This window comes from Oryzias latipes, chromosome 16 (assembly GCF_053564925.1).
Source record: "Oryzias latipes strain Hd-rR chromosome 16, Olatipes_Hd-rR_3.1".
Classification (NCBI taxonomy): Eukaryota; Metazoa; Chordata; class Actinopteri; order Beloniformes; family Adrianichthyidae; genus Oryzias; species Oryzias latipes.
Window position 1 is genome coordinate 9,017,380 of NC_136252.1, and position 18,047 is coordinate 9,035,426.

The 18,047-nt window shown below is 43.8% G+C and overlaps 33 non-coding genes across 33 annotated transcripts; all 33 read right to left on the reverse strand.

Moving 5' to 3' along the window:
* Window positions 1-395: 395 nt before the first annotated feature.
* On the reverse strand, window positions 396-514 carry LOC144985010 (5S ribosomal RNA). The gene has a single exon (XR_013648838.1). It is a non-coding gene; the product is annotated as a 5S ribosomal RNA (ribosomal RNA).
* A 425-nt stretch (window positions 515-939) lies between these two features.
* Window positions 940-1,058, reverse strand: LOC144985011 (5S ribosomal RNA). Its single transcript, XR_013648839.1, has one exon. It is a non-coding gene; the product is annotated as a 5S ribosomal RNA (ribosomal RNA).
* Window positions 1,059-1,485: 427 nt separating this feature from the next.
* Window positions 1,486-1,604, reverse strand: LOC144985012 (5S ribosomal RNA). Its single transcript, XR_013648840.1, has one exon. It is a non-coding gene; the product is annotated as a 5S ribosomal RNA (ribosomal RNA).
* A 427-nt stretch (window positions 1,605-2,031) lies between these two features.
* On the reverse strand, window positions 2,032-2,150 carry LOC144985013 (5S ribosomal RNA). The gene has a single exon (XR_013648841.1). It is a non-coding gene; the product is annotated as a 5S ribosomal RNA (ribosomal RNA).
* Window positions 2,151-2,580: 430 nt separating this feature from the next.
* LOC144986112 (5S ribosomal RNA) lies at window positions 2,581-2,699 on the reverse strand. The gene has a single exon (XR_013649942.1). It is a non-coding gene; the product is annotated as a 5S ribosomal RNA (ribosomal RNA).
* Window positions 2,700-3,126: 427 nt separating this feature from the next.
* On the reverse strand, window positions 3,127-3,245 carry LOC144986113 (5S ribosomal RNA). Its single transcript, XR_013649943.1, has one exon. It is a non-coding gene; the product is annotated as a 5S ribosomal RNA (ribosomal RNA).
* Window positions 3,246-3,672: 427 nt separating this feature from the next.
* LOC144985014 (5S ribosomal RNA) lies at window positions 3,673-3,791 on the reverse strand. The gene has a single exon (XR_013648842.1). It is a non-coding gene; the product is annotated as a 5S ribosomal RNA (ribosomal RNA).
* Window positions 3,792-4,218: 427 nt separating this feature from the next.
* LOC144985015 (5S ribosomal RNA) lies at window positions 4,219-4,337 on the reverse strand. Its single transcript, XR_013648843.1, has one exon. It is a non-coding gene; the product is annotated as a 5S ribosomal RNA (ribosomal RNA).
* Window positions 4,338-4,764: 427 nt separating this feature from the next.
* LOC144986114 (5S ribosomal RNA) lies at window positions 4,765-4,883 on the reverse strand. The gene has a single exon (XR_013649944.1). It is a non-coding gene; the product is annotated as a 5S ribosomal RNA (ribosomal RNA).
* A 428-nt stretch (window positions 4,884-5,311) lies between these two features.
* LOC144985016 (5S ribosomal RNA) lies at window positions 5,312-5,430 on the reverse strand. The gene has a single exon (XR_013648844.1). It is a non-coding gene; the product is annotated as a 5S ribosomal RNA (ribosomal RNA).
* Window positions 5,431-5,860: 430 nt separating this feature from the next.
* On the reverse strand, window positions 5,861-5,979 carry LOC144986115 (5S ribosomal RNA). The gene has a single exon (XR_013649945.1). It is a non-coding gene; the product is annotated as a 5S ribosomal RNA (ribosomal RNA).
* Window positions 5,980-6,406: 427 nt separating this feature from the next.
* Window positions 6,407-6,525, reverse strand: LOC144986116 (5S ribosomal RNA). The gene has a single exon (XR_013649946.1). It is a non-coding gene; the product is annotated as a 5S ribosomal RNA (ribosomal RNA).
* A 427-nt stretch (window positions 6,526-6,952) lies between these two features.
* Window positions 6,953-7,071, reverse strand: LOC144985017 (5S ribosomal RNA). Its single transcript, XR_013648845.1, has one exon. It is a non-coding gene; the product is annotated as a 5S ribosomal RNA (ribosomal RNA).
* A 427-nt stretch (window positions 7,072-7,498) lies between these two features.
* On the reverse strand, window positions 7,499-7,617 carry LOC144985018 (5S ribosomal RNA). The gene has a single exon (XR_013648846.1). It is a non-coding gene; the product is annotated as a 5S ribosomal RNA (ribosomal RNA).
* A 427-nt stretch (window positions 7,618-8,044) lies between these two features.
* On the reverse strand, window positions 8,045-8,163 carry LOC144986117 (5S ribosomal RNA). Its single transcript, XR_013649947.1, has one exon. It is a non-coding gene; the product is annotated as a 5S ribosomal RNA (ribosomal RNA).
* Window positions 8,164-8,591: 428 nt separating this feature from the next.
* On the reverse strand, window positions 8,592-8,710 carry LOC144985020 (5S ribosomal RNA). Its single transcript, XR_013648848.1, has one exon. It is a non-coding gene; the product is annotated as a 5S ribosomal RNA (ribosomal RNA).
* Window positions 8,711-9,137: 427 nt separating this feature from the next.
* On the reverse strand, window positions 9,138-9,256 carry LOC144985021 (5S ribosomal RNA). The gene has a single exon (XR_013648849.1). It is a non-coding gene; the product is annotated as a 5S ribosomal RNA (ribosomal RNA).
* Window positions 9,257-9,682: 426 nt separating this feature from the next.
* Window positions 9,683-9,801, reverse strand: LOC144985022 (5S ribosomal RNA). Its single transcript, XR_013648850.1, has one exon. It is a non-coding gene; the product is annotated as a 5S ribosomal RNA (ribosomal RNA).
* A 428-nt stretch (window positions 9,802-10,229) lies between these two features.
* On the reverse strand, window positions 10,230-10,348 carry LOC144986118 (5S ribosomal RNA). Its single transcript, XR_013649948.1, has one exon. It is a non-coding gene; the product is annotated as a 5S ribosomal RNA (ribosomal RNA).
* A 427-nt stretch (window positions 10,349-10,775) lies between these two features.
* On the reverse strand, window positions 10,776-10,894 carry LOC144985023 (5S ribosomal RNA). The gene has a single exon (XR_013648851.1). It is a non-coding gene; the product is annotated as a 5S ribosomal RNA (ribosomal RNA).
* A 427-nt stretch (window positions 10,895-11,321) lies between these two features.
* LOC144986119 (5S ribosomal RNA) lies at window positions 11,322-11,440 on the reverse strand. Its single transcript, XR_013649949.1, has one exon. It is a non-coding gene; the product is annotated as a 5S ribosomal RNA (ribosomal RNA).
* Window positions 11,441-11,867: 427 nt separating this feature from the next.
* LOC144986122 (5S ribosomal RNA) lies at window positions 11,868-11,986 on the reverse strand. Its single transcript, XR_013649951.1, has one exon. It is a non-coding gene; the product is annotated as a 5S ribosomal RNA (ribosomal RNA).
* Window positions 11,987-12,414: 428 nt separating this feature from the next.
* Window positions 12,415-12,533, reverse strand: LOC144985024 (5S ribosomal RNA). Its single transcript, XR_013648852.1, has one exon. It is a non-coding gene; the product is annotated as a 5S ribosomal RNA (ribosomal RNA).
* A 430-nt stretch (window positions 12,534-12,963) lies between these two features.
* LOC144986123 (5S ribosomal RNA) lies at window positions 12,964-13,082 on the reverse strand. Its single transcript, XR_013649952.1, has one exon. It is a non-coding gene; the product is annotated as a 5S ribosomal RNA (ribosomal RNA).
* A 422-nt stretch (window positions 13,083-13,504) lies between these two features.
* On the reverse strand, window positions 13,505-13,623 carry LOC144986124 (5S ribosomal RNA). Its single transcript, XR_013649953.1, has one exon. It is a non-coding gene; the product is annotated as a 5S ribosomal RNA (ribosomal RNA).
* A 427-nt stretch (window positions 13,624-14,050) lies between these two features.
* On the reverse strand, window positions 14,051-14,169 carry LOC144985025 (5S ribosomal RNA). Its single transcript, XR_013648853.1, has one exon. It is a non-coding gene; the product is annotated as a 5S ribosomal RNA (ribosomal RNA).
* Window positions 14,170-14,593: 424 nt separating this feature from the next.
* Window positions 14,594-14,712, reverse strand: LOC144985026 (5S ribosomal RNA). Its single transcript, XR_013648854.1, has one exon. It is a non-coding gene; the product is annotated as a 5S ribosomal RNA (ribosomal RNA).
* Window positions 14,713-15,134: 422 nt separating this feature from the next.
* On the reverse strand, window positions 15,135-15,253 carry LOC144986125 (5S ribosomal RNA). Its single transcript, XR_013649954.1, has one exon. It is a non-coding gene; the product is annotated as a 5S ribosomal RNA (ribosomal RNA).
* Window positions 15,254-15,680: 427 nt separating this feature from the next.
* Window positions 15,681-15,799, reverse strand: LOC144985027 (5S ribosomal RNA). Its single transcript, XR_013648855.1, has one exon. It is a non-coding gene; the product is annotated as a 5S ribosomal RNA (ribosomal RNA).
* A 427-nt stretch (window positions 15,800-16,226) lies between these two features.
* LOC144985028 (5S ribosomal RNA) lies at window positions 16,227-16,345 on the reverse strand. The gene has a single exon (XR_013648856.1). It is a non-coding gene; the product is annotated as a 5S ribosomal RNA (ribosomal RNA).
* Window positions 16,346-16,772: 427 nt separating this feature from the next.
* LOC144986126 (5S ribosomal RNA) lies at window positions 16,773-16,891 on the reverse strand. The gene has a single exon (XR_013649955.1). It is a non-coding gene; the product is annotated as a 5S ribosomal RNA (ribosomal RNA).
* A 427-nt stretch (window positions 16,892-17,318) lies between these two features.
* Window positions 17,319-17,437, reverse strand: LOC144985029 (5S ribosomal RNA). The gene has a single exon (XR_013648857.1). It is a non-coding gene; the product is annotated as a 5S ribosomal RNA (ribosomal RNA).
* A 426-nt stretch (window positions 17,438-17,863) lies between these two features.
* On the reverse strand, window positions 17,864-17,982 carry LOC144985031 (5S ribosomal RNA). Its single transcript, XR_013648859.1, has one exon. It is a non-coding gene; the product is annotated as a 5S ribosomal RNA (ribosomal RNA).
* Window positions 17,983-18,047: the final 65 nt, after the last annotated feature.

Here is an 18,047-nt window from a genome sequence, read left to right on the forward strand (position 1 = left end):
GTGAATCTCAAAGTTTTCCTGCTTAAACTTCCAAGCATGCCATCGTGTCCTTCTGATTAACACACCTGCTGATTAGACACACCCACCTGCTGCAAAAACCATGCCATTTCAGCTCACCTCTGCAAAATCAGCCTTGGTTTAAACACACACAAAGTCTGAACAGAAACACTGCTAACATCTGCTCATTATAACAGGTGGGTGTAATTAGGCTAAAGGTTATGCATTGACACCTTGATTCTGATTGCTCTGAAGCTACCTGATTACTTTACATGAGGCAAAAGTTGTTTATTAAAAAAAAAAAAAAAAAAAAAAAAAGAAAAAGAAAAAAACCTTAGGTGAACTTTGAAGCAGATTTTGGAAGAACACCCTCTGCTGGTTGGGAGGAAAAGATGGAAAACTTACAGCACCTGGTATTCCCAAGCGGTCTCCCATCCAGGTACTAACCAGGCCCAACCCTGTTTGGCTTCCGAGATCGGACGAGATCGGGCGGGTCCAGAGTGGTGTGGCCGTAAGCACTTGCCAGTGTCCAGCAAAGCCTCTTGGCCAGTGAATCTCAAAGTTTTCCTGCTTAAACTTCCAAGCATGCCATCGTGTCCTTCTGATTAACACACCTGCTGATTAGACACACCCACCTGCTGCAAAAACCATGCCATTTCACCTCTCCTCTGCAAAATCAGCCTTGGTTTAAACACACACAAAGTCTGAACAGAAACACTGCTAACATCTGCTCATTATAACAGGTGGGTGTAATTAGGCTAAAGGTTATGCATTGACACCTTGATTCTGATTGCTCTGAAGCTACCTGATTACTTTACATGAGGCAAAAGTTGTTTATTAAAAAAAAAAAAAAAAAAAAAAAGAAAAAGAAAAAAACCTTAGGTGAACTTTGAAGCAGATTTTGGAAGAACACCCTCTGCTGGTTGGGAGGAAAAGATGGAAAACTTACAGCACCTGGTATTCCCAAGCGGTCTCCCATCCAGGTACTAACCAGGCCCAACCCTGTTTGGCTTCCGAGATCGGACGAGATCGGGCGGGTCCAGAGTGGTGTGGCCGTAAGCACTTGCCAGTGTCCAGCAAAGCCTCTTGGCCAGTGAATCTCAAAGTTTTCCTGCTTAAACTTCCAAGCATGCCATCGTGTCCTTCTGATTAACACACCTGCTGATTGGACACACCCACCTGCTGCAAAAACCATGCCATTTCAGCTCACCTCTGCAAAAACAGCCTTGGTTACACTCACAAAGTCTGAACAGAAGCACTGCTAACATCTGCTCATTATAACAGGTGGAGTAATTAGGCTAAAGGTTATGCATTTACACCTTGGCACTGTATGCTCTGAAGCTACCTGATTACTTTACATGAGGCAAAAGTTGTTTATTAAAAAAAAAAAAAAAAAAAAAAAAAAAAGAAAAAAGAAAAAAACCTAAAGTGAACTTTGAAGAAGATATTGGAAGAACACCCTCTGCTGGTTGGGAGGAAAAGATGGAAAACTTACAGCACCTGGTATTCCCAAGCGGTCTCCCATCCAGGTACTAACCAGGCCCAACCCTGTTTGGCTTCCGAGATCGGACGAGATCGGGCGGGTCCAGAGTGGTGTGGCCGTAAGCACTTGCCAGTGTCCAGCAAAGCCTCTTGGCCAGTGAATCTCAAAGTTTTCCTGCTTAAACTTCCAAGCATGCCATCGTGTCCTTCTGATTAACACACCTGCTGATTAGACACACCCACCTGCTGCAAAAACCATGCCATTTCACCTCTCCTCTGCAAAATCAGCCTTGGTTTAAACACACACAAAGTCTGAACAGAAACACTGCTAACATCTGCTCATTATAACAGGTGGGTGTAATTAGGCTAAAGGTTATGCATTGACACCTTGATTCTGATTGCTCTGAAGCTACCTGATTACTTTACATGAGGCAAAAGTTGTTTATTAAAAAAAAAAAAAAAAAAAAAAAAAGAAAAAGAAAAAAACCTTAGGTGAACTTTGAAGCAGATTTTGGAAGAACACCCTCTGCTGGTTGGGAGGAAAAGATGGAAAACTTACAGCACCTGGTATTCCCAAGCGGTCTCCCATCCAGGTACTAACCAGGCCCAACCCTGTTTGGCTTCCGAGATCGGACGAGATCGGGCGGGTCCAGAGTGGTGTGGCCGTAAGCACTTGCCAGTGTCCAGCAAAGCCTCTTGGCCAGTGAATCTCAAAGTTTTCCTGCTTAAACTTCCAAGCATGCCATCGTGTCCTTCTGATTAACACACCTGCTGATTGGACACACCCACCTGCTGCAAAAACCATGCCATTTCAGCTCACCTCTGCAAAAACAGCCTTGGTTTAAACACACACAAAGTCTGAACAGAAGCACTGCTAACATCTGCTCATTATAACAGGTGGAGTAATTAGGCTAAAGGTTATGCATTTACACCTTGGCACTGTATGCTCTGAAGCTACCTGATTACTTTACATGAGGCAAAAGTTGTTTATTAAAAAAAAAAAAAAAAAAAAAAAAAAAAGAAAAAAGAAAAAAACCTAAAGTGAACTTTGAAGAAGATATTGGAAGAACACCCTCTGCTGGTTGGGAGGAAAAGATGGAAAACTTACAGCACCTGGTATTCCCAAGCGGTCTCCCATCCAGGTACTAACCAGGCCCAACCCTGATTGGCTTCCGAGATCGGACGAGATCGGGCGGGTCCAGAGTGGTGTGGCCGTAAGCACTTGCCAGTGTCCAGCAAAGCCTCTTGGCCAGTGAATCTCAAAGTTTTCCTGCTTAAACTTCCAAGCATGCCATCGTGTCCTTCTGATTAACACACCTGCTGATTAGACACACCCACCTGCTGCAAAAACCATGCCATTTCAGCTCACCTCTGCAAAATCAGCCTTGGTTTAAACACACACAAAGTCTGAACAGAAACACTGCTAACATCTGCTCATTATAACAGGTGGGTGTAATTAGGCTAAAGGTTATGCATTGACACCTTGATTCTGATTGCTCTGAAGCTACCTGATTACTTTACATGAGGCAAAAGTTGTTTATTAAAAAAAAAAAAAAAAAAAAAAAAAGAAAAAGAAAAAAACCTTAGGTGAACTTTGAAGCAGATTTTGGAAGAACACCCTCTGCTGGTTGGGAGGAAAAGATGGAAAACTTACAGCACCTGGTATTCCCAAGCGGTCTCCCATCCAGGTACTAACCAGGCCCAACCCTGATTGGCTTCCGAGATCGGACGAGATCGGGCGGGTCCAGAGTGGTGTGGCCGTAAGCACTTGCCAGTGTCCAGCAAAGCCTCTTGGCCAGTGAATCTCAAAGTTTTCCTGCTTAAACTTCCAAGCATGCCATCGTGTCCTTCTGATTAACACACCTGCTGATTAGACACACCCACCTGCTGCAAAAACCATGCCATTTCAGCTCACCTCTGCAAAATCAGCCTTGGTTTAAACACACACAAAGTCTGAACAGAAACACTGCTAACATCTGCTCATTATAACAGGTGGGTGTAATTAGGCTAAAGGTTATGCATTGACACCTTGATTCTGATTGCTCTGAAGCTACCTGATTACTTTACATGAGGCAAAAGTTGTTTATTAAAAAAAAAAAAAAAAAAAAAAAAAGAAAAAGAAAAAAACCTTAGGTGAACTTTGAAGCAGATTTTGGAAGAACACCCTCTGCTGGTTGGGAGGAAAAGATGGAAAACTTACAGCACCTGGTATTCCCAAGCGGTCTCCCATCCAGGTACTAACCAGGCCCAACCCTGTTTGGCTTCCGAGATCGGACGAGATCGGGCGGGTCCAGAGTGGTGTGGCCGTAAGCACTTGCCAGTGTCCAGCAAAGCCTCTTGGCCAGTGAATCTCAAAGTTTTCCTGCTTAAACTTCCAAGCATGCCATCGTGTCCTTCTGATTAACACACCTGCTGATTAGACACACCCACCTGCTGCAAAAACCATGCCATTTCACCTCTCCTCTGCAAAATCAGCCTTGGTTTAAACACACACAAAGTCTGAACAGAAACACTGCTAACATCTGCTCATTATAACAGGTGGGTGTAATTAGGCTAAAGGTTATGCATTGACACCTTGATTCTGATTGCTCTGAAGCTACCTGATTACTTTACATGAGGCAAAAGTTGTTTATTAAAAAAAAAAAAAAAAAAAAAAAAAGAAAAAGAAAAAAACCTTAGGTGAACTTTGAAGCAGATTTTGGAAGAACACCCTCTGCTGGTTGGGAGGAAAAGATGGAAAACTTACAGCACCTGGTATTCCCAAGCGGTCTCCCATCCAGGTACTAACCAGGCCCAACCCTGTTTGGCTTCCGAGATCGGACGAGATCGGGCGGGTCCAGAGTGGTGTGGCCGTAAGCACTTGCCAGTGTCCAGCAAAGCCTCTTGGCCAGTGAATCTCAAAGTTTTCCTGCTTAAACTTCCAAGCATGCCATCGTGTCCTTCTGATTAACACACCTGCTGATTGGACACACCCACCTGCTGCAAAAACCATGCCATTTCAGCTCACCTCTGCAAAAACAGCCTTGGTTACACTCACAAAGTCTGAACAGAAGCACTGCTAACATCTGCTCATTATAACAGGTGGAGTAATTAGGCTAAAGGTTATGCATTTACACCTTGGCACTGTATGCTCTGAAGCTACCTGATTACTTTACATGAGGCAAAAGTTGTTTATTAAAAAAAAAAAAAAAAAAAAAAAAAAAAGAAAAAAGAAAAAAACCTAAAGTGAACTTTGAAGAAGATATTGGAAGAACACCCTCTGCTGGTTGGGAGGAAAAGATGGAAAACTTACAGCACCTGGTATTCCCAAGCGGTCTCCCATCCAGGTACTAACCAGGCCCAACCCTGATTGGCTTCCGAGATCGGACGAGATCGGGCGGGTCCAGAGTGGTGTGGCCGTAAGCACTTGCCAGTGTCCAGCAAAGCCTCTTGGCCAGTGAATCTCAAAGTTTTCCTGCTTAAACTTCCAAGCATGCCATCGTGTCCTTCTGATTAACACACCTGCTGATTAGACACACCCACCTGCTGCAAAAACCATGCCATTTCAGCTCACCTCTGCAAAATCAGCCTTGGTTTAAACACACACAAAGTCTGAACAGAAACACTGCTAACATCTGCTCATTATAACAGGTGGGTGTAATTAGGCTAAAGGTTATGCATTGACACCTTGATTCTGATTGCTCTGAAGCTACCTGATTACTTTACATGAGGCAAAAGTTGTTTATTAAAAAAAAAAAAAAAAAAAAAAAAAAGAAAAAGAAAAAAACCTTAGGTGAACTTTGAAGCAGATTTTGGAAGAACACCCTCTGCTGGTTGGGAGGAAAAGATGGAAAACTTACAGCACCTGGTATTCCCAAGCGGTCTCCCATCCAGGTACTAACCAGGCCCAACCCTGTTTGGCTTCCGAGATCGGACGAGATCGGGCGGGTCCAGAGTGGTGTGGCCGTAAGCACTTGCCAGTGTCCAGCAAAGCCTCTTGGCCAGTGAATCTCAAAGTTTTCCTGCTTAAACTTCCAAGCATGCCATCGTGTCCTTCTGATTAACACACCTGCTGATTAGACACACCCACCTGCTGCAAAAACCATGCCATTTCACCTCTCCTCTGCAAAATCAGCCTTGGTTTAAACACACACAAAGTCTGAACAGAAGCACTGCTAACATCTGCTCATTATAACAGGTGGAGTAATTAGGCTAAAGGTTATGCATTTACACCTTGGCACTGTATGCTCTGAAGCTACCTGATTACTTTACATGAGGCAAAAGTTGTTTATTAAAAAAAAAAAAAAAAAAAAAAAAAAAAGAAAAAAGAAAAAAACCTAAAGTGAACTTTGAAGAAGATATTGGAAGAACACCCTCTGCTGGTTGGGAGGAAAAGATGGAAAACTTACAGCACCTGGTATTCCCAAGCGGTCTCCCATCCAGGTACTAACCAGGCCCAACCCTGATTGGCTTCCGAGATCGGACGAGATCGGGCGGGTCCAGAGTGGTGTGGCCGTAAGCACTTGCCAGTGTCCAGCAAAGCCTCTTGGCCAGTGAATCTCAAAGTTTTCCTGCTTAAACTTCCAAGCATGCCATCGTGTCCTTCTGATTAACACACCTGCTGATTAGACACACCCACCTGCTGCAAAAACCATGCCATTTCAGCTCACCTCTGCAAAATCAGCCTTGGTTTAAACACACACAAAGTCTGAACAGAAACACTGCTAACATCTGCTCATTATAACAGGTGGGTGTAATTAGGCTAAAGGTTATGCATTGACACCTTGATTCTGATTGCTCTGAAGCTACCTGATTACTTTACATGAGGCAAAAGTTGTTTATTAAAAAAAAAAAAAAAAAAAAAAAAAGAAAAAGAAAAAAACCTTAGGTGAACTTTGAAGCAGATTTTGGAAGAACACCCTCTGCTGGTTGGGAGGAAAAGATGGAAAACTTACAGCACCTGGTATTCCCAAGCGGTCTCCCATCCAGGTACTAACCAGGCCCAACCCTGATTGGCTTCCGAGATCGGACGAGATCGGGCGGGTCCAGAGTGGTGTGGCCGTAAGCACTTGCCAGTGTCCAGCAAAGCCTCTTGGCCAGTGAATCTCAAAGTTTTCCTGCTTAAACTTCCAAGCATGCCATCGTGTCCTTCTGATTAACACACCTGCTGATTAGACACACCCACCTGCTGCAAAAACCATGCCATTTCAGCTCACCTCTGCAAAATCAGCCTTGGTTTAAACACACACAAAGTCTGAACAGAAACACTGCTAACATCTGCTCATTATAACAGGTGGGTGTAATTAGGCTAAAGGTTATGCATTGACACCTTGATTCTGATTGCTCTGAAGCTACCTGATTACTTTACATGAGGCAAAAGTTGTTTATTAAAAAAAAAAAAAAAAAAAAAAAAAGAAAAAGAAAAAAACCTTAGGTGAACTTTGAAGCAGATTTTGGAAGAACACCCTCTGCTGGTTGGGAGGAAAAGATGGAAAACTTACAGCACCTGGTATTCCCAAGCGGTCTCCCATCCAGGTACTAACCAGGCCCAACCCTGTTTGGCTTCCGAGATCGGACGAGATCGGGCGGGTCCAGAGTGGTGTGGCCGTAAGCACTTGCCAGTGTCCAGCAAAGCCTCTTGGCCAGTGAATCTCAAAGTTTTCCTGCTTAAACTTCCAAGCATGCCATCGTGTCCTTCTGATTAACACACCTGCTGATTAGACACACCCACCTGCTGCAAAAACCATGCCATTTCACCTCTCCTCTGCAAAATCAGCCTTGGTTTAAACACACACAAAGTCTGAACAGAAACACTGCTAACATCTGCTCATTATAACAGGTGGGTGTAATTAGGCTAAAGGTTATGCATTGACACCTTGATTCTGATTGCTCTGAAGCTACCTGATTACTTTACATGAGGCAAAAGTTGTTTATTAAAAAAAAAAAAAAAAAAAAAAAAAGAAAAAGAAAAAAACCTTAGGTGAACTTTGAAGCAGATTTTGGAAGAACACCCTCTGCTGGTTGGGAGGAAAAGATGGAAAACTTACAGCACCTGGTATTCCCAAGCGGTCTCCCATCCAGGTACTAACCAGGCCCAACCCTGTTTGGCTTCCGAGATCGGACGAGATCGGGCGGGTCCAGAGTGGTGTGGCCGTAAGCACTTGCCAGTGTCCAGCAAAGCCTCTTGGCCAGTGAATCTCAAAGTTTTCCTGCTTAAACTTCCAAGCATGCCATCGTGTCCTTCTGATTAACACACCTGCTGATTAGACACACCCACCTGCTGCAAAAACCATGCCATTTCAGCTCTCCTCTGCAAAAACAGCCTTGGTTACACACACAAAGTCTGAACAGAAGCACTGCTAACATCTGCTCATTATAACAGGTGGAGTAATTAGGCTAAAGGTTATGCATTTACACCTTGGCACTGAATGCTCTGAAGCTACCTGATTACTTTACATGAGGCAAAAGTTGTTTATTAAAAAAAAAAAAAAAAAAAAAAAAAAAAGAAAAAAGAAAAAAACCTTAGGTGAACTTTGAAGCAGATATTGGAAGAACACCCTCTGCTGGTTGGGAGGAAAAGATGGAAAACTTACAGCACCTGGTATTCCCAAGCGGTCTCCCATCCAGGTACTAACCAGGCCCAACCCTGATTGGCTTCCGAGATCGGACGAGATCGGGCGGGTCCAGAGTGGTGTGGCCGTAAGCACTTGCCAGTGTCCAGCAAAGCCTCTTGGCCAGTGAATCTCAAAGTTTTCCTGCTTAAACTTCCAAGCATGCCATCGTGTCCTTCTGATTAACACACCTGCTGATTAGACACACCCACCTGCTGCAAAAACCATGCCATTTCAGCTCACCTCTGCAAAATCAGCCTTGGTTTAAACACACACAAAGTCTGAACAGAAACACTGCTAACATCTGCTCATTATAACAGGTGGGTGTAATTAGGCTAAAGGTTATGCATTGACACCTTGATTCTGATTGCTCTGAAGCTACCTGATTACTTTACATGAGGCAAAAGTTGTTTATTAAAAAAAAAAAAAAAAAAAAAAAAAGAAAAAAGAAAAAAACCTTAGGTGAACTTTGAAGCAGATTTTGGAAGAACACCCTCTGCTGGTTGGGAGGAAAAGATGGAAAACTTACAGCACCTGGTATTCCCAAGCGGTCTCCCATCCAGGTACTAACCAGGCCCAACCCTGTTTGGCTTCCGAGATCGGACGAGATCGGGCGGGTCCAGAGTGGTGTGGCCGTAAGCACTTGCCAGTGTCCAGCAAAGCCTCTTGGCCAGTGAATCTCAAAGTTTTCCTGCTTAAACTTCCAAGCATGCCATCGTGTCCTTCTGATTAACACACCTGCTGATTAGACACACCCACCTGCTGCAAAAACCATGCCATTTCAGCTCACCTCTGCAAAATCAGCCTTGGTTTAAACACACACAAAGTCTGAACAGAAACACTGCTAACATCTGCTCATTATAACAGGTGGGTGTAATTAGGCTAAAGGTTATGCATTGACACCTTGATTCTGATTGCTCTGAAGCTACCTGATTACTTTACATGAGGCAAAAGTTGTTTATTAAAAAAAAAAAAAAAAAAAAAAAAAGAAAAAGAAAAAAACCTTAGGTGAACTTTGAAGCAGATTTTGGAAGAACACCCTCTGCTGGTTGGGAGGAAAAGATGGAAAACTTACAGCACCTGGTATTCCCAAGCGGTCTCCCATCCAGGTACTAACCAGGCCCAACCCTGTTTGGCTTCCGAGATCGGACGAGATCGGGCGGGTCCAGAGTGGTGTGGCCGTAAGCACTTGCCAGTGTCCAGCAAAGCCTCTTGGCCAGTGAATCTCAAAGTTTTCCTGCTTAAACTTCCAAGCATGCCATCGTGTCCTTCTGATTAACACACCTGCTGATTAGACACACCCACCTGCTGCAAAAACCATGCCATTTCACCTCTCCTCTGCAAAATCAGCCTTGGTTTAAACACACACAAAGTCTGAACAGAAACACTGCTAACATCTGCTCATTATAACAGGTGGGTGTAATTAGGCTAAAGGTTATGCATTGACACCTTGATTCTGATTGCTCTGAAGCTACCTGATTACTTTACATGAGGCAAAAGTTGTTTATTAAAAAAAAAAAAAAAAAAAAAAAAGAAAAAGAAAAAAACCTTAGGTGAACTTTGAAGCAGATTTTGGAAGAACACCCTCTGCTGGTTGGGAGGAAAAGATGGAAAACTTACAGCACCTGGTATTCCCAAGCGGTCTCCCATCCAGGTACTAACCAGGCCCAACCCTGTTTGGCTTCCGAGATCGGACGAGATCGGGCGGGTCCAGAGTGGTGTGGCCGTAAGCACTTGCCAGTGTCCAGCAAAGCCTCTTGGCCAGTGAATCTCAAAGTTTTCCTGCTTAAACTTCCAAGCATGCCATCGTGTCCTTCTGATTAACACACCTGCTGATTAGACACACCCACCTGCTGCAAAAACCATGCCATTTCAGCTCACCTCTGCAAAATCAGCCTTGGTTTAAACACACACAAAGTCTGAACAGAAACACTGCTAACATCTGCTCATTATAACAGGTGGGTGTAATTAGGCTAAAGGTTATGCATTGACACCTTGATTCTGATTGCTCTGAAGCTACCTGATTACTTTACATGAGGCAAAAGTTGTTTATTAAAAAAAAAAAAAAAAAAAAAAAAAGAAAAAAGAAAAAAACCTAAAGTGAACTTTGAAGCAGATTTTGGAAGAACACCCTCTGCTGGTTGGGAGGAAAAGATGGAAAACTTACAGCACCTGGTATTCCCAAGCGGTCTCCCATCCAGGTACTAACCAGGCCCAACCCTGATTGGCTTCCGAGATCGGACGAGATCGGGCGGGTCCAGAGTGGTGTGGCCGTAAGCACTTGCCAGTGTCCAGCAAAGCCTCTTGGCCAGTGAATCTCAAAGTTTTCCTGCTTAAACTTCCAAGCATGCCATCGTGTCCTTCTGATTAACACACCTGCTGATTAGACACACCCACCTGCTGCAAAAACCATGCCATTTCAGCTCACCTCTGCAAAATCAGCCTTGGTTTAAACACACACAAAGTCTGAACAGAAACACTGCTAACATCTGCTCATTATAACAGGTGGGTGTAATTAGGCTAAAGGTTATGCATTGACACCTTGATTCTGATTGCTCTGAAGCTACCTGATTACTTTACATGAGGCAAAAGTTGTTTATTAAAAAAAAAAAAAAAAAAAAAAAAAGAAAAAGAAAAAAACCTTAGGTGAACTTTGAAGCAGATTTTGGAAGAACACCCTCTGCTGGTTGGGAGGAAAAGATGGAAAACTTACAGCACCTGGTATTCCCAAGCGGTCTCCCATCCAGGTACTAACCAGGCCCAACCCTGTTTGGCTTCCGAGATCGGACGAGATCGGGCGGGTCCAGAGTGGTGTGGCCGTAAGCACTTGCCAGTGTCCAGCAAAGCCTCTTGGCCAGTGAATCTCAAAGTTTTCCTGCTTAAACTTCCAAGCATGCCATCGTGTCCTTCTGATTAACACACCTGCTGATTAGACACACCCACCTGCTGCAAAAACCATGCCATTTCACCTCTCCTCTGCAAAATCAGCCTTGGTTTAAACACACACAAAGTCTGAACAGAAACACTGCTAACATCTGCTCATTATAACAGGTGGGTGTAATTAGGCTAAAGGTTATGCATTGACACCTTGATTCTGATTGCTCTGAAGCTACCTGATTACTTTACATGAGGCAAAAGTTGTTTATTAAAAAAAAAAAAAAAAAAAAAAAAAGAAAAAGAAAAAAACCTTAGGTGAACTTTGAAGCAGATTTTGGAAGAACACCCTCTGCTGGTTGGGAGGAAAAGATGGAAAACTTACAGCACCTGGTATTCCCAAGCGGTCTCCCATCCAGGTACTAACCAGGCCCAACCCTGATTGGCTTCCGAGATCGGACGAGATCGGGCGGGTCCAGAGTGGTGTGGCCGTAAGCACTTGCCAGTGTCCAGCAAAGCCTCTTGGCCAGTGAATCTCAAAGTTTTCCTGCTTAAACTTCCAAGCATGCCATCGTGTCCTTCTGATTAACACACCTGCTGATTGGACACACCCACCTGCTGCAAAAACCATGCCATTTCAGCTCACCTCTGCAAAAACAGCCTTGGTTACACTCACAAAGTCTGAACAGAAGCACTGCTAACATCTGCTCATTATAACAGGTGGAGTAATTAGGCTAAAGGTTATGCATTTACACCTTGGCACTGTATGCTCTGAAGCTACCTGATTACTTTACATGAGGCAAAAGTTGTTTATTAAAAAAAAAAAAAAAAAAAAAAAAAAAAGAAAAAAGAAAAAAACCTAAAGTGAACTTTGAAGAAGATATTGGAAGAACACCCTCTGCTGGTTGGGAGGAAAAGATGGAAAACTTACAGCACCTGGTATTCCCAAGCGGTCTCCCATCCAGGTACTAACCAGGCCCAACCCTGATTGGCTTCCGAGATCGGACGAGATCGGGCGGGTCCAGAGTGGTGTGGCCGTAAGCACTTGCCAGTGTCCAGCAAAGCCTCTTGGCCAGTGAATCTCAAAGTTTTCCTGCTTAAACTTCCAAGCATGCCATCGTGTCCTTCTGATTAACACACCTGCTGATTAGACACACCCACCTGCTGCAAAAACCATGCCATTTCAGCTCACCTCTGCAAAATCAGCCTTGGTTTAAACACACACAAAGTCTGAACAGAAACACTGCTAACATCTGCTCATTATAACAGGTGGGTGTAATTAGGCTAAAGGTTATGCATTGACACCTTGATTCTGATTGCTCTGAAGCTACCTGATTACTTTACATGAGGCAAAAGTTGTTTATTAAAAAAAAAAAAAAAAAAAAAAAAAAGAAAAAGAAAAAAACCTTAGGTGAACTTTGAAGCAGATTTTGGAAGAACACCCTCTGCTGGTTGGGAGGAAAAGATGGAAAACTTACAGCACCTGGTATTCCCAAGCGGTCTCCCATCCAGGTACTAACCAGGCCCAACCCTGTTTGGCTTCCGAGATCGGACGAGATCGGGCGGGTCCAGAGTGGTGTGGCCGTAAGCACTTGCCAGTGTCCAGCAAAGCCTCTTGGCCAGTGAATCTCAAAGTTTTCCTGCTTAAACTTCCAAGCATGCCATCGTGTCCTTCTGATTAACACACCTGCTGATTAGACACACCCACCTGCTGCAAAAACCATGCCATTTCACCTCTCCTCTGCAAAATCAGCCTTGGTTTAAACACACACAAAGTCTGAACAGAAGCACTGCTAACATCTGCTCATTATAACAGGTGGAGTAATTAGGCTAAAGGTTATGCATTTACACCTTGGCACTGTATGCTCTGAAGCTACCTGATTACTTTACATGAGGCAAAAGTTGTTTATTAAAAAAAAAAAAAAAAAAAAAAAAAAAAGAAAAAAGAAAAAAACCTAAAGTGAACTTTGAAGAAGATATTGGAAGAACACCCTCTGCTGGTTGGGAGGAAAAGATGGAAAACTTACAGCACCTGGTATTCCCAAGCGGTCTCCCATCCAGGTACTAACCAGGCCCAACCCTGATTGGCTTCCGAGATCGGACGAGATCGGGCGGGTCCAGAGTGGTGTGGCCGTAAGCACTTGCCAGTGTCCAGCAAAGCCTCTTGGCCAGTGAATCTCAAAGTTTTCCTGCTTAAACTTCCAAGCATGCCATCGTGTCCTTCTGATTAACACACCTGCTGATTAGACACACCCACCTGCTGCAAAAACCATGCCATTTCAGCTCACCTCTGCAAAATCAGCCTTGGTTTAAACACACACAAAGTCTGAACAGAAACACTGCTAACATCTGCTCATTATAACAGGTGGGTGTAATTAGGCTAAAGGTTATGCATTGACACCTTGATTCTGATTGCTCTGAAGCTACCTGATTACTTTACATGAGGCAAAAGTTGTTTATTAAAAAAAAAAAAAAAAAAAAGAAAAAGAAAAAAACCTTAGGTGAACTTTGAAGCAGATTTTGGAAGAACACCCTCTGCTGGTTGGGAGGAAAAGATGGAAAACTTACAGCACCTGGTATTCCCAAGCGGTCTCCCATCCAGGTACTAACCAGGCCCAACCCTGATTGGCTTCCGAGATCGGACGAGATCGGGCGGGTCCAGAGTGGTGTGGCCGTAAGCACTTGCCAGTGTCCAGCAAAGCCTCTTGGCCAGTGAATCTCAAAGTTTTCCTGCTTAAACTTCCAAGCATGCCATCGTGTCCTTCTGATTAACACACCTGCTGATTAGACACACCCACCTGCTGCAAAAACCATGCCATTTCAGCTCACCTCTGCAAAATCAGCCTTGGTTTAAACACACACAAAGTCTGAACAGAAACACTGCTAACATCTGCTCATTATAACAGGTGGGTGTAATTAGGCTAAAGGTTATGCATTGACACCTTGATTCTGATTGCTCTGAAGCTACCTGATTACTTTACATGAGGCAAAAGTTGTTTATTAAAAAAAAAAAAAAAAAAAAAAAAAGAAAAAGAAAAAAACCTTAGGTGAACTTTGAAGCAGATTTTGGAAGAACACCCTCTGCTGGTTGGGAGGAAAAGATGGAAAACTTACAGCACCTGGTATTCCCAAGCGGTCTCCCATCCAGGTACTAACCAGGCCCAACCCTGTTTGGCTTCCGAGATCGGACGAGATCGGGCGGGTCCAGAGTGGTGTGGCCGTAAGCACTTGCCAGTGTCCAGCAAAGCCTCTTGGCCAGTGAATCTCAAAGTTTTCCTGCTTAAACTTCCAAGCATGCCATCGTGTCCTTCTGATTAACACACCTGCTGATTAGACACACCCACCTGCTGCAAAAACCATGCCATTTCACCTCTCCTCTGCAAAATCAGCCTTGGTTTAAACACACACAAAGTCTGAACAGAAACACTGCTAACATCTGCTCATTATAACAGGTGGGTGTAATTAGGCTAAAGGTTATGCATTGACACCTTGATTCTGATTGCTCTGAAGCTACCTGATTACTTTACATGAGGCAAAAGTTGTTTATTAAAAAAAAAAAAAAAAAAAAAAGAAAAAGAAAAAAACCTTAGGTGAACTTTGAAGCAGATTTTGGAAGAACACCCTCTGCTGGTTGGGAGGAAAAGATGGAAAACTTACAGCACCTGGTATTCCCAAGCGGTCTCCCATCCAGGTACTAACCAGGCCCAACCCTGTTTGGCTTCCGAGATCGGACGAGATCGGGCGGGTCCAGAGTGGTGTGGCCGTAAGCACTTGCCAGTGTCCAGCAAAGCCTCTTGGCCAGTGAATCTCAAAGTTTTCCTGCTTAAACTTCCAAGCATGCCATCGTGTCCTTCTGATTAACACACCTGCTGATTGGACACACCCACCTGCTGCAAAAACCATGCCATTTCAGCTCACCTCTGCAAAAACAGCCTTGGTTACACTCACAAAGTCTGAACAGAAGCACTGCTAACATCTGCTCATTATAACAGGTGGAGTAATTAGGCTAAAGGTTATGCATTTACACCTTGGCACTGTATGCTCTGAAGCTACCTGATTACTTTACATGAGGCAAAAGTTGTTTATTAAAAAAAAAAAAAAAAAAAAAAAGAAAAAAGAAAAAAACCTAAAGTGAACTTTGAAGAAGATATTGGAAGAACACCCTCTGCTGGTTGGGAGGAAAAGATGGAAAACTTACAGCACCTGGTATTCCCAAGCGGTCTCCCATCCAGGTACTAACCAGGCCCAACCCTGATTGGCTTCCGAGATCGGACGAGATCGGGCGGGTCCAGAGTGGTGTGGCCGTAAGCACTTGCCAGTGTCCAGCAAAGCCTCTTGGCCAGTGAATCTCAAAGTTTTCCTGCTTAAACTTCCAAGCATGCCATCGTGTCCTTCTGATTAACACACCTGCTGATTAGACACACCCACCTGCTGCAAAAACCATGCCATTTCAGCTCACCTCTGCAAAATCAGCCTTGGTTTAAACACACACAAAGTCTGAACAGAAACACTGCTAACATCTGCTCATTATAACAGGTGGGTGTAATTAGGCTAAAGGTTATGCATTGACACCTTGATTCTGATTGCTCTGAAGCTACCTGATTACTTTACATGAGGCAAAAGTTGTTTATTAAAAAAAAAAAAAAAAAAAAAAAAAGAAAAAGAAAAAAACCTTAGGTGAACTTTGAAGCAGATTTTGGAAGAACACCCTCTGCTGGTTGGGAGGAAAAGATGGAAAACTTACAGCACCTGGTATTCCCAAGCGGTCTCCCATCCAGGTACTAACCAGGCCCAACCCTGTTTGGCTTCCGAGATCGGACGAGATCGGGCGGGTCCAGAGTGGTGTGGCCGTAAGCACTTGCCAGTGTCCAGCAAAGCCTCTTGGCCAGTGAATCTCAAAGTTTTCCTGCTTAAACTTCCAAGCATGCCATCGTGTCCTTCTGATTAACACACCTGCTGATTAGACACACCCACCTGCTGCAAAAACCATGCCATTTCACCTCTCCTCTGCAAAATCAGCCTTGGTTTAAACACACACAAAGTCTGAACAGAAACACTGCTAACATCTGCTCATTATAACAGGTGGGTGTAATTAGGCTAAAGGTTATGCATTGACACCTTGATTCTGATTGCTCTGAAGCTACCTGATTACTTTACATGAGGCAAAAGTTGTTTATTAAAAAAAAAAAAAAAAAAAAAAAAAGAAAAAGAAAAAAACCTTAGGTGAACTTTGAAGCAGATTTTGGAAGAACACCCTCTGCTGGTTGGGAGGAAAAGATGGAAAACTTACAGCACCTGGTATTCCCAAGCGGTCTCCCATCCAGGTACTAACCAGGCCCAACCCTGTTTGGCTTCCGAGATCGGACGAGATCGGGCGGGTCCAGAGTGGTGTGGCCGTAAGCACTTGCCAGTGTCCAGCAAAGCCTCTTGGCCAGTGAATCTCAAAGTTTTCCTGCTTAAACTTCCAAGCATGCCATCGTGTCCTTCTGATTAACACACCTGCTGATTGGACACACCCACCTGCTGCAAAAACCATGCCATTTCAGCTCACCTCTGCAAAAACAGCCTTGGTTACACTCACAAAGTCTGAACAGAAGCACTGCTAACATCTGCTCATTATAACAGGTGGAGTAATTAGGCTAAAGGTTATGCATTTACACCTTGGCACTGTATGCTCTGAAGCTACCTGATTACTTTACATGAGGCAAAAGTTGTTTATTAAAAAAAAAAAAAAAAAAAAAAAAAAAAGAAAAAAGAAAAAAACCTAAAGTGAACTTTGAAGAAGATATTGGAAGAACACCCTCTGCTGGTTGGGAGGAAAAGATGGAAAACTTACAGCACCTGGTATTCCCAAGCGGTCTCCCATCCAGGTACTAACCAGGCCCAACCCTGATTGGCTTCCGAGATCGGACGAGATCGGGCGGGTCCAGAGTGGTGTGGCCGTAAGCACTTGCCAGTGTCCAGCAAAGCCTCTTGGCCAGTGAATCTCAAAGTTTTCCTGCTTAAACTTCCAAGCATGCCATCGTGTCCTTCTGATTAACACACCTGCTGATTAGACACACCCACCTGCTGCAAAAACCATGCCATTTCAGCTCACCTCTGCAAAATCAGCCTTGGTTTAAACACACACAAAGTCTGAACAGAAACACTGCTAACATCTGCTCATTATAACAGGTGGGTGTAATTAGGCTAAAGGTTATGCATTGACACCTTGATTCTGATTGCTCTGAAGCTACCTGATTACTTTACATGAGGCAAAAGTTGTTTATTAAAAAAAAAAAAAAAAAAAAAAAAAGAAAAAGAAAAAAACCTTAGGTGAACTTTGAAGCAGATTTTGGAAGAACACCCTCTGCTGGTTGGGAGGAAAAGATGGAAAACTTACAGCACCTGGTATTCCCAAGCGGTCTCCCATCCAGGTACTAACCAGGCCCAACCCTGTTTGGCTTCCGAGATCGGACGAGATCGGGCGGGTCCAGAGTGGTGTGGCCGTAAGCACTTGCCAGTGTCCAGCAAAGCCTCTTGGCCAGTGAATCTCAAAGTTTTCCTGCTTAAACTTCCAAGCATGCCATCGTGTCCTTCTGATTAACACACCTGCTGATTAGACACACCCACCTGCTGCAAAAACCATGCCATTTCACCTCTCCTCTGCAAAATCAGCCTTGGTTTAAACACACACAAAGTCTGAACAGAAACACTGCTAACATCTGCTCATTATAACAGGTGGGTGTAATTAGGCTAAAGGTTATGCATTGACACCTTGATTCTGATTGCTCTGAAGCTACCTGATTACTTTACATGAGGCAAAAGTTGTTTATTAAAAAAAAAAAAAAAAAAAAAAAAGAAAAAGAAAAAAACCTTAGGTGAACTTTGAAGCAGATTTTGGAAGAACACCCTCTGCTGGTTGGGAGGAAAAGATGGAAAACTTACAGCACCTGGTATTCCCAAGCGGTCTCCCATCCAGGTACTAACCAGGCCCAACCCTGTTTGGCTTCCGAGATCGGACGAGATCGGGCGGGTCCAGAGTGGTGTGGCCGTAAGCACTTGCCAGTGTCCAGCAAAGCCTCTTGGCCAGTGAATCTCAAAGTTTTCCTGCTTAAACTTCCA